This window comes from Morone saxatilis, unplaced genomic scaffold, assembly GCF_004916995.1.
Source record: "Morone saxatilis isolate NCDOM2014 unplaced genomic scaffold, NCSU_SB_2.0 Contig2, whole genome shotgun sequence".
Lineage (NCBI taxonomy): Eukaryota > Metazoa > Chordata > Actinopteri > Moronidae > Morone > Morone saxatilis.
Genome location: NW_023339762.1, coordinates 6,599,019 through 6,611,566, shown reverse-complemented (window position 1 = coordinate 6,611,566; position 12,548 = coordinate 6,599,019). Strand labels below are relative to the sequence as shown.

General features: G+C 40.4%; 1 protein-coding gene and 1 long non-coding RNA gene across 2 annotated transcripts in view; one reads left to right on the top strand and one right to left on the bottom strand.

Annotated features, from left to right (window-relative positions):
* poc1b (POC1 centriolar protein B) overlaps positions 1-12,548 on the bottom strand; it is a 42,134-nt gene that overhangs the window by 21,076 nt on the left and 8,510 nt on the right. The gene's annotated exons all lie outside the window — the stretch shown is intronic.
* LOC118329925 overlaps positions 10,901-12,548 on the top strand; it is a 3,158-nt gene continuing 1,510 nt past the window's right edge. The window contains exons 1-2 of the long non-coding RNA XR_004796810.1: positions 10,901-11,023; positions 11,409-11,551. This is a non-coding gene — a long non-coding RNA (uncharacterized LOC118329925). The remainder of the gene's footprint in view (positions 11,024-11,408; positions 11,552-12,548) is intronic.

Genomic DNA, 12,548 nt, shown 5'->3' with positions numbered 1-12,548 from the left:
CTGGGATCTGTGTTTCTAAAGAGTTGTGTTTTAAAGAGTTGCGTTAACACGTGTAATGCAATGGGCACTACATTTGTGACAAATCAGGCAATATGTGACCCAGAATCAATTGCTGCAAAGCTTTAAGATGCAGATCTCAGTTTGAACAAAGCTCCTCCTCTGAGATGTTAAACAACATTTAAAGATTTGCTCCCGATTAATTTGTCTGTAGTTTTAGATGAAGTCCTGTCTGCAAACTGGTAAGCCTGCATACTATGTGCTTTACAACATTGCCAAAAACAAAAAGATTAGCAATTAAGTGTTGTGCCAAAGCTAATTAATCCAAATGGCAAAAGCCATCCTCAGCCCATTTCTCTAAGCAGAACATTGCCACGATGTAGACTAGGACTTGACTTGAATTGACAATACAAAAAACTTAACCATGAAGCAAGAGTTATCTTTTAAAGATGCCATATGTAAGATTCTGAAGCCTTTTATGTTTATTTTTATTTATTAACCACTTTTTATCACCAGTGAGTAAATGGGTTGTAACCTCACACCTTTGTAGGGATGCATGTTGGATTTTCTGCAAAAATCCAAAGGATTTGACATTTATGCCTTCTTACTCTGCTTCACTACAGTGACGACAGAAGGAAACAGCTAACATTAGCTTATAAATGGAGTCTGCTAATGTCTACAAACAACCAGAACCCACCACAACACAGTCAACATCAGTCAAACCTACTCACTTACAAAGCTAGTTACTGCAAGGCCTGTGAAATACTATACTACACTAGTGTCACTATTAAGAGTGTTTTTCTAAAAGCTACACATAAACAATTGAATCAGTCAAAAGAAGAGGCAGTGCCACGGTTGTGTAGACCAGTGGTTCTCAACCTGTGGTCCTTGAGGAGGTTTCAGGGTCCCCAAAAATGGGGACTATTTTAATTTGTCATTGACTAGATGTTAGCTCAATGAGAGAATGTATAAGAATTACTATTCTGTTTAAAGGTTTCACACTTTTCACTGTTAATCTCTCAATCTACAGTATACACAGTTATGGAATAACTAAATCCTATCAGAAGGGGATACCTGAGACTACATCTTAGCAAATACAGGTCCATGGCCTGATAAGTATCAATCCGTGGGTCCTTGCCACCAAAAAGGTTGACGACAGAGTGTGTACATAATTGTATAGGTGTGCTCAGAGCCGAGCCGAGATAGAAATGGGTGGTAGGGGTGGGTGATTTTAGCAAGAAGAATCTACTTATTGAATTTCTAGAGATGTGATGAGATTAGCCGGCAGAGGAGGTGGGTTTTTTTTTTTGTAACCCCAGTGACATTCCTGCGCTCATCCACCTCCTCTAACATCAAAGCCAGGTTTCTATGTAGGCGTTCAGTCTAAATAGCACAGGGGATGGTTACATCAGATGCTGTGTGTATTCATAAAATATCTCATTCATTTCTCCCTTTAAGCCCTTGACAAGAGCGTCTAGGTTCTCTAGGTTTACCTGGTTTGCCCTGTGCAAATTTAATTCTTGGCACTATCAAAATTCCATTATTTGGATGCTAAATTGCTCCTTTCATAGTAGAAGTAATGTAGTTGGTTCACCAGTCACAAGATACCTGTTCTTGAATTTTAGCAAAATGTGACAATGCAGGACTGACGGGATGAAGGTATTTCCTGGTTTATGGTCCTTTCCTTCTTTGACTAACTATTACAAGACAGTCCATTGCATGCATCCTCTACATCTGCCCCACACACATAAGTCAAAGTAGACACATCGCAAGCCTGACTCTGCATCAATTAATTCCTGCAGCAACGTGGGTTACTTTACATTCAAACAATATTAATATGATTGCTTATATAGGCTATATAATCAGCAAGTCTGTGGCTGGACACATGTTTCAATAGAGTGGCCAACTCAACCACACATGCATGCAAACCGAAAAAACTATTTCAGCTGCGTTCAGGCACATTGGTGTGATTAGTGTGGGTGGGGGGTTGGGGGGTGTCCACAGACAAAAGCATTCAGACCAGTAATGTATGATATATTGTATTCACTTATTATTATAGGGAGAAATGCATACTACAGACTCCAGAGGTAGGAGAGGTATTTCTGAGAACCAGAGAAAAAGCTTTAGAGACAAAGAAAACATTTCAAACAGCAGAGCCTTTCTTGTCATTTTCATTGTACCACCTCCACAGGGGCAAGGGGTTAATGTCAAACAAGCCAAATATTCAAGCCCACTCTGTCCTGAAACAGGTGGATCAACAGACTGTCAAGTGTTTCCTCTTGAGCACTTCAAAACACCAAGGCTATTGTGCTCTACAATGACTTAAGGCAGCAAAGTCCCACTGCTTCAGACCATAGACAGTCAGAGCGAGGTTCTGGAGGAGGAAACAGAGCTTTCCATAGGCACATGCTGCCGGCCAAACAGCCAGCTATTCAGAGTCAGCTAATGGGTCCGCTATAGGTGCTTGACAGGGGGGGGACGTAACACCCAGTGCTATTGGCTACCGCGACACGTCCCTCCCTAGCTGCCTTTTACAGGAAATACCTATATGCAGAAGCAAATAGCCCTCTGATTTCCATTTCAGGTGGAATTTAAGATAATTAATGTTTCCTGCATTTTGTAGGTACATTTCCAGAATTACAGATTTGAACCATCATTCATCAGTGAGCTGCTTCCTAGGTAGAGGAGCTATCTACTTATCATTAGGGATTCCCATGTTTTTTAGGACTCTAGTTATAAGTAATAAAATTGTCTAATTAGGCCTAAATTATTTTTATTTTTTATTTTAAAGTCTGACCCCACAGTGTCTGCTTAGAAACATTATGGCTCTTGGACAATTGTAGTTTATTACCTCTGATATAGGCTATGCCTCAGCCTCACATTGTCATTTTACAGTTTAAAATGTCCTATAACCCGTTTTTTATTGTGTTTTTTGCCATTGACTAATTATGCAAACTAATGTCAGATAAATGGAACAAATCAGCAAACATTCCCAACCCAAGATCAAAAAGCTTTACTTGTTGCTTAAGTAAGTTAACCAATAGCCTCAGTTAGCCATGCTGCCCGACTGGGAGGCCGTGTACAGTTAACAAATACCAAATCTTACATAGTGTTGCTTTAAAAAACAACTACTGCAAAAACAGAAGCCTTTATGCAAATAATTCAAAACAACTCTACTGGGAAACTTAAGAAATAACATAAAACAGAATGTTACTGTCTCCATCTGCTAAACTCTGAATAAGAAGTAAAGGTCTACCACATATTGCTCTTCACAAACAATCTGTTGAAGAAGTAAACAAGTAAGACAGTTTTCATGGGAACATAAAGCATGACACCATATGAATTCAAAGAAAACATTTTGAGTAACTGGAATCCTGATACCTAATCCAATTGCCGATGCCAAAGTAATGGACATCAATGTTTCACTTGTTGACCACACCTCTTGTCAATTGCTCTCACATGAGCCATTCCAAACATAGCTCCTGTTGTGTAAAACAAGATCAGTGGATGTTTCTTGACAAGGGCCACGGCTGTCAGTTCAGACCTTTGAAGTGGTGCAACTGATTCATCAGCGCAGCAAAGGGACTTTCTAAGAATAACTAACTGTAGAGAGGGAAATAAATGGGTGACTTCCTTTCATTAGGCTCACTTAAGTGTTCAAATATAGCTGGTCACAAGGGGACTTGCAGCACAAAGGTGGTATGTGGACATATTAACAAAGAGAATGGTGGTGGGTCAGAGTGAGGACATTTATGATGAGCTTTTTCCATTTATACAGGTGATTTCTATTGGCTCGTTTTAAAACAGCAATCTGTCACAGCTTAACACAGTAGTTAAATGTTTATACTGTAAAACTGAAGGAATTTGAGAATGTCAGAAGCACTGTTATCCAATGTTACGGTTATATTACGTCTATAAAGATGGTGCTGTAATCTGATATATTTTCTTTGTTCCCAGACAAAAATTATACTTTCAATTACTCTACTATTCTCAGTGTTGGAGAAGTTACTTTGAAAGCATAGCTTTGTAAACTATTAATTACTTCACACCATTTATGGCTCAACATTTCCATTGTAGTTTCAGTAGTTAATTACGCAAAAAAGTAATTGAACATATAAATCAGACTTTATTTGTATAGAAAGTAAGATGTAACATTTTACTTGAATCACTATGTAAATATGAATGTAGTTGAACTACCAGCAAGCTACTACAAAATGTAGTTAAACTACTAATTCAGTTAGTTTAATGTAGTTTACTAGTTCCCAACACAAACTACTCTTTTATAGAACGTGATTTTAACGGATAGTCTTTAAAAAAAAAAAAATATGGTTTCCAAATTCAAAATTTTTTTAAGAATAGAATTAAAATATGATGCAAGCAGATTCAAGTAGCTACAGGCAGTAATTTGACATAAACGAAAAGAGGATTCTGAGCTGGAACATAAGTAGCTGAATGGTGGGTATTTTACACTTGTTTTCACATAAGCTGGACGTGCTGGCATTACCTGACTCTGGGGAATTCTCACTCTGACATTGAAATGTCTGTATTCTTACACCACGCTGCAGGAAATTAAGCAAATATTGCAATTATTAGACTTTGTTGCATCACTAGCTTTACACATGTAGCCGAAACTAACTTTCACTAATCGATATGTCGAAACCAAAAGCACATTTCTTTATGAGTCCTGTTTCTTCTTTTACGCTGCATTAATTCAGATCCAGGTTGCATAAGCCAAACTTTACAATAAAGACATTCCACATCTGGCGAATGAAATACCATATTTGAATATAATCAAATGGGACAAAATACAAGTTCTATCATTCACAATACAATACAATGTGGAAACTACAAATTACGAACTGACAATTTAAGCATTCTCAATAATGTTTAACATTTTTCCCAGCAACACCACATTTATATGTGAACTGTTAAGCAACGGTAACAAGAAGTCAACCAGACCATTCACAAGTTGGACTGTTCTTCTGAATGGAAGTTACATAATGCTATACAGATAGACAGAGAGTTAATATTTAAAGAACTGTGTTGGGATCAAGAACATAAAAACATGGGTGAATGAATCAATGCCAGGATACAGAGAAAACCATAAGAGGAAAGTGAAGTAACATGGCATAAAAAAGCTAAATAAAACCAACTTTTTCTTGTGTGTCTTTTGAGGTGAGAATTATTTAACCTTCTGTGGATTTTTTTAGTGCTCTGTTGAAAACATTTGTAATATAATTTAATACTCATCTAAACTAAAACTGAACTAAAAGACGTTCAGGATTTCTATTCAAGGAAGAAATGTGTTGCCATATGGGGGCTTAGGTGTATGTAGGACAGCAGGAGGTTAACCTTTCCATGTAATCTTGACACATATCCAACCTTAAGCATGACTCATATCCTTTTATCTCTGAGAAAGCCAACCTGGAAATTACTAGACAGGTAAACAACTCAAATGAATTGAGTGAAAGGGTAACAGAGAGGATGGACAAACAGTAAACATGGTGATGGAGACTTTTTCATGGAAAGTCCTGTATTTTGAAGTTCAAGCACAAAAAGAGAAAACAAAAACATCTGAATGGGTCTGAATTTGCACTGTCGCTACAAAAGCACTAAATGCAAAACACCAGCAAGATGTTCACACAAATATTAAACCTCCCATTTCAAAGACGGGGGGCTCTTATAGGAAATTGCCCAAACAGGCGTCCATAAGGGAGATTAGATTGAGCTGCATTGCCGCGCAAATGCCTGCTAATCAGCTTTAGCACTTAAGCTAATACCAAAAGGACTGCAAAGCACCTGTGGGAAACTCATTTGCCATTCAGTATAACCCCACTGCTAATTGCTAATTGTCCCATTGTAAGACAATGTGAGCTCAAGGCTAGCCCTGATCCCACTCTCAGACTTATGCTAGTGAACTAACCTTTTCTATGTTCCCACGCATACTGGGCTCACGGCCACTGCAAACCACTTAAGCGTCTTGAAACGTGAACATTAAAACCTGAACCGTGACAAACAATCAAACAAAAAACAATACTAATGCAATGTAAAGCTATTCCTACTCTGAATCTAACAATTTGAAAATGTTGTATGGACACCATAATCACAGCTTTTGGCATGGAAATTGAATTTCTTTGCTGACCAAGTCTGATTAACCTTCTCAAAAGATCAAAAAGGTATCATAGATGGGATTGGGTGGCAGGTTAACGTAAGGCTGTGTTCACGACTGACCATGAAGTCTACCTGGGAATGTGTGCTTGCATGTATTTGACTGGCCAACAAAGTGGGTAGCCAGATGTTGTTGGACTGCACTTAAGCAAAGGTCGAGTTAGGATCATCTTCACTGCTGGATAAGCCTGCAGCAGCAACCCACTCGCAGTAGTAGTGGTGAATGAGGATTCAGCATCTTTGTAATTTACAATATAAGACACTGTAATGAGGTCCCTGATCCTAGAAGATATTTTAGAAAGAAGCCTGGAGTTCTGAAGGTTTCACTTTGCAATCAAACTCGGTTCCTTTAAATAGTACCTTAAAATCAAATCAGCCTTTCTAAATCACACCCCTTGTACTCTCCAAAGTCTGACTCCTCTCAGAGAATTACTCTCTAGTTCAGTCACTGTCATTTTCTTGCCAATGCTGGTTCATTCTGTAGTCTCTGGATCTTTTTCAGAGCACCCCTGATTCCAACACTTTTATGTAGTGACTTGTAATCTGGGTGATGAAAGAATCTATGCTCTTTGACTTTTTGTGATTGGATAGCAGTCATAAATATGGAAATATATGCACGGTGGGGACTTAATAATGTAAGAAAGATTGTTGATTGACCTACAGGTCAGAGATCGTCCTTTAACTAAAAACTAAAATCCTAATGATTGCTGCAACAGAACCATGTCCCATTGTAATGCTTCATATGTGAAACACAAAAGACAAAAATTAAGCTAGAAGTTAAGGCATGAGCAGATAATGTAAAGAGATGTAAAGAGAGTCGATTAGATTTGGAAAAGAAAAGGGAAGAGAGTGGATACATCAAACAATAAAAGTCCATTAAAGCCATCCATCAGTGCGGCAGTGGTCAGAGGTGGGAGATCCGGCTAACCCTCTCCGGGAAACAGAGAGATGAATGACTTCCTAACAGGTGGACTATGAGCTTAACAGGAGGGGGGTAGCAGCAAGAGGACGTGGGGTTTAACCTGGGACTGAGGGAGTGTTGGGTTACAACTGCTCCTCCGGAGAGAAACCGTGACCCCGTGGCTGTCTCAACTCACAGGAAGTGGATTTATTTTCCTAGCCCTTTCCCAGTAATCCTCCCTTCACAGACACACAGACGGGCGTGTGGACACAAGCACGAGGATTCACACATTCAGAGTGGCGCACATACACAGGTGGAAAAAAAGATGAATGTACATATGTTTATAGAGTCATATTAAAATGCTCAAGCACGAGCATTAATATGGATTTGGGGGTTTCATATAACTAGCCGTGGCAGTATAATCTATAGAAGAGCTGTTCCACAAACAGCTCAACCACAGATTAAAAGAAAAATGAGCCAGCGCTCACAGATGAGACGGACACAACTATTCTCAACCCTCCAGCTAGCTAAAAATGGCATAAAAAAAATCCATTTCTAAATGTACTGAAGGTCCACTAAAAGTACAATTCTGTCTTGGCTAACCTTCGGCCAATCACTCAAGGTCTGCAGGTAGATGCTTCTCAATGAGAGGAAAAAAAAGACATGAAAAAATGTTCATGAAAAAAATCAATAACTTGTTTTTCTGCGAGCCTGGAGGAGCTGTACAGAAATAAGCCCAGCCAGCAACACAACCATGAGGTGTCTGATCAACCTACACAGTTCACCGGGCCACATCCTCCCTGCCTCCACTCAGGGAGAAAATAGCATCAGCGAGCAACAGTGCCAGATATCAAGGTAGACTGTTATTTTCACACACGTACACAGTAGAGGTTCCTTTATAATGGCGTAGCTGCAGTTGTCCACCAGTTAGACAAACTGAAATACAGTCAAAACAATAATTTGGCCTTAATGTGTTAGCCAGTCCACCTCGACCCAGAATGGAGAGAATGGAAAAGGCAAATGGAGAAGGAAGACTCAACCCTGATTCATGGCACAAGGAGAACACAGAATCAACAATCATTAAAAACATGAGCTGATCACAAGGGGAAGGCAGAGTACCATGAATGTTTTTGGTTGTCTTTTTTCTCCCTCTCTCTTCTTGCCGGGATCTTACAGGCCAGATGACGACAACATCTCATGTCTGCTCTTTTTTATCTCATTCGAGCTCTATTTTCCTCTCTCACCCCAGCTCCTCCAATTTCTCCAGGCAAGGATAACAGCAAGTGGGGAAGAAAAACACAACACATCATCATTTGCCTTTCAGGTGTCACTGGTACCTGTAATAGACCTGGCTGGCTATTTTTAGACTCCTACACGGACCGACTGTCAGCATGTTCCCACTAGAGGCCCCTGAGGATACAAGCTGTACCCTTGAGAGAGCACATTCAGAGAGCTGAGGGTTAGTCAAATGTGGAAGGATGGCGGAGGTGACATGGAAGGAGGGAAGCCCTTAAGAGTATCGGGAACAGAGGTAAACAGCTCAGAAATAATCATGATGTGTCACAGTGAGAAAAACTGCGGTAAACTTGAAAATATGACGACAGGCTTATTACTGACATCACATGAATTTTACACCCCTAAAGCATTTAAACAGGACTGCATATAAAACAATGATTTACTGATACTGACATCTGGATTCAAGGGGCCTCGTTTTGTCTCTGTTGGTATTTTACTTTAGGAAGCTACCCCCTTAAAAACAGATCCTGATCCAGGTCATACCAGTACCATATCGTCATCCAGTCACAAGCTTCCACGTGTCTCACCTTCGTTCTACACATTCAGGACAAAGCAGTATGAAAAAGACAAGGTTTTCAGGGACTCCAATGTCCTTTAATAGTGTAACATACAGTACTGCTATTTAGTCATTTTAGAGTAGGTAAGCAACAAATTTTCGTTATTAATTAATCCATAACTCAATATTTCTTTTAGTTTTTACAATGCCAGAAAACAAAAAGACTCCAATATGGCACATTCAAATTGTTTTTTTCTGTCCATCCAATATTAGAAAACAAATAATTGTTTAACACAGAAAAGCAAGTAGCCATATTTGAGAAGACAGAACCAGTTAATGTTTTTAATAAATTGATGATTATTTTGTTAATTGACTAATCAACCATCATTTCAGCACTATTTTAGAAATATCTAAATTATCCATGTGCTGTATTTGAAGAAGAAAGAAAGAAAGACTGTTTTTATACCCAACAATCCAAGGGGAACACAAAGTGAGAGTCGCATAAAGTTGAGATAAAAGATAAGAGTGACAAAAGGAGAGACAGGAGGGGGGATAGAGGTGAGGGGAGGGGCAGATGGGAATCTGAACAGAGATTCCCATCTTGAATTAGTGATAAGGCTTGCCCTCCTCTTGTATTTTTGATGAGGAAGATCAGGTTTTTGAACACTTATATGCAAGGCGCCTAGGAGACTGGAGCCACCACCGGGAGTCTTGCAGCAAAGCAGAGCATTACGGGACATGTGCGGTGTCCCAAGACGGGTTTCCGCTTTGACTCCGCTTTCACTGGGGCAATCAAGAGGTCGGGAGGCGTGACGTGATATTATGTTACGTAAGGTCTAATCAAATACTTACTGCTGCATTAAGCGCTTTCAGCCCATAGAAGGAGAAACTCATCTGCCAGACTTTATGCAAAACAACAGCCTATTTACACATCCGGCATCCTTAGAGCAACATGAACACTGAAATTGGCTCCAATGGGCACTTTTAGCTGCTAGCATCCAAATACAAAATTGTTCTCCACAATGCAATGCAATATCACATTGCACAGCGCAATCAAACACTTGCAATCGATATTGCTGGTAGAATATTTCGTATCATGTCAACCATTTTCCATGACAAAGGATAAAAGGATTGTCGCCATAAAATGTTTGCAGAGTTGTGACAGTTCATAAACCACAGTGCTGTTCAGGTGTCTGACAAGCTTTGGATGGATCACTTAAACTGGACATGCTGGATTGTTTTTCCATCTTCTTCCACCCATATCAACGCAGTGCCTTCCATTCCCCCTTTATTAAACACAGTGTTACTTTAGATCCGAACGTTGCCTACATGCAGGCTGGGAAGAGGCTAAAAGCTGCGCAGACCTGTAAAGTTGGTTGCTAACTGTAAGTGTGTCCAGCACTACAACTGATCCTCTTACAAGAAATACTCACTTAAAGTAAATTCAACCCCATTAAAATTGCCATATCAGGCGTATAACATGCTCTGTATGCCTGCATGTTTATTACATTAGGGCCTACATGAGAATAAATGAGCAAGAGTCAGTTATTCTAACAGGGTATGGGAGAATGAATTAACATGTTTGATTGTGCTTTCACTGCGTGTGCACAAGTGTGTTTCCCTAAATGTAACACTATGTTTGTGTGGACGTGTGTGAGTGTGAGGGTGTTATGCAGCCTCTGGGAGCCCTCGTCCTGATGGAAAGTGAACCCCCCTCCCCCCTGGAGCTGTTACTATCTTTAGCTCGTTTCCGTCGTGTCTTGTCACTCGTGTTCTCCTCTACAGCACTTAAATCGGGTATCTAAACCTCCCGGTCATCCAATATCCTTTACTTCCCCTGCACAGGAAGCTAGAGAGGAGTGGGAGTGGGGCCATCTGTGTAAATGTAGACACAAGTACACACTGCAATTACACAAACATGCATGTCCTTATATATTAACAGTTGAATAATCACTAAAAATGATAGCGGAACACAGGAAATTCACTACACACACGAACACAAGGATTATTAAGGATAATGCACTTAATCACACAAGATGGAAGGCCATACAACCACAACGTAAACACATACACACAGGTCTGTGACAGGAGGCGCATTGGTAGAGGACACCTTGTCTGGTCAAACCGGCGTCACAGCTAACGTCTGCAGGGACACGAGAGATGGCGTAAGTAACCAAATCTAACCTTCTGCTATCTAATCGCCTCTTATATCGCGCACACACAAACACACACGCTATACTTGCACAGCTAAAGCTTTGAGGACTGTTTATCAGCAGTATTATTAAAAACCTTCCACAACACTATATAGCTAACCTTAATTAAATAGATGACCCCAACCTTGACTCTAAACTGCACAACAAACTTGCCCTCTGTACAAGTAACAACTAGCAGTCTGCTCTACTTTTTTCATGAACTTACCTATGCGGACATTTCAGTGCTTATAAAGACAGACAGACCATGCGCGCACACACACACACTCATACTCATTATAACACTTTGCTGTCTTCCTTGGCCTCATTTCACGCTTGCCATTCTTCATGTGTTTCACAGCTGACTTGATATCTGTTCAGTGCAATGGGTTTGACACTCTCCGTGTCGCCGCCTACTCTCTGCTGCCACTCAACTACAGGAGAGACTCAAGCAGCCGAAACACTGTACTACATTTTGAGAGATGCCCGGTCACGTAATTCAAGGTATACTTGCTGCTCACACTACACACTCAGAAATATAAGTGCATAACAAACTACTTTTGTTAAGGATCATTTTTAATGTAGTTCAGCTTATTTCAAAATGGTATATCTAGACAAATTTGAGTTTAAGAAAGCTGTGAAGGCAGTTATAGTAAGAATGGCAAGAATGACTTTATCAAATTAATAGTTAAATTAGTTCAAATAAAATGTTATGTTATTCAGTTTCAGAACTGCCTAGCCAGAGACAAGTAGAAAACTATTTAGCTAACACTTGGTGGTCCTGGAGGCCCCTCAATGACCTCTGGGGATCCTTGAAACCTGAATTCGGGGACACTGTCTCAATCATATGAGGATATTTAAACATTAAAACACATGTACAAGAGTGTGAAAAGACTTAACTTAATGCCATTGAAGTCAAAGGAAAAAGTAAGTAAGTAAGAGAAGATGGCCCTAGATTAAGGACATGAAGGTCACCAATGGCAGAAGGAACTAGGAGTGCAGGAACCTCCTCATCTAGCCACCCACGTACCCAACCTCAGGCCATTTGCATCTCCCATCCCTTCCCTCTCTCCATTTCCGCCAACGCTTGGACCCATTAGGGCGATGGCGGGGGGAACACGGATGCAGGGCGGAAGGGAAAGCACTCTGAGGACATCAACAAGCAGGGATGGGGGAGGAAAAGAGTAGGAAATGACCAGAGGGGAAGAGAAGAGGAGAGCAGAGGAGAGTTCCTCAGTGATGTAAATCAGAGCTGACAGGAGGAGTAGCACTGGGGGCTCCCTGCTCTGAACCGTCCTAAGCAGGAATGACTCTCACACACATACATTCACACTCCAGTGCTCAGTGACTCATGTACACACACAAACACACATGCAGGCTCATTCACTCACATGCACACTGACATAACTGCTCTCACAGAGGGTACGACAAGCTGCAGGGGGCACAAAGAAGGGATGGATGAGCATGAATGAGTCAGGAACCGTCTGTGTGTGTGTGTGTG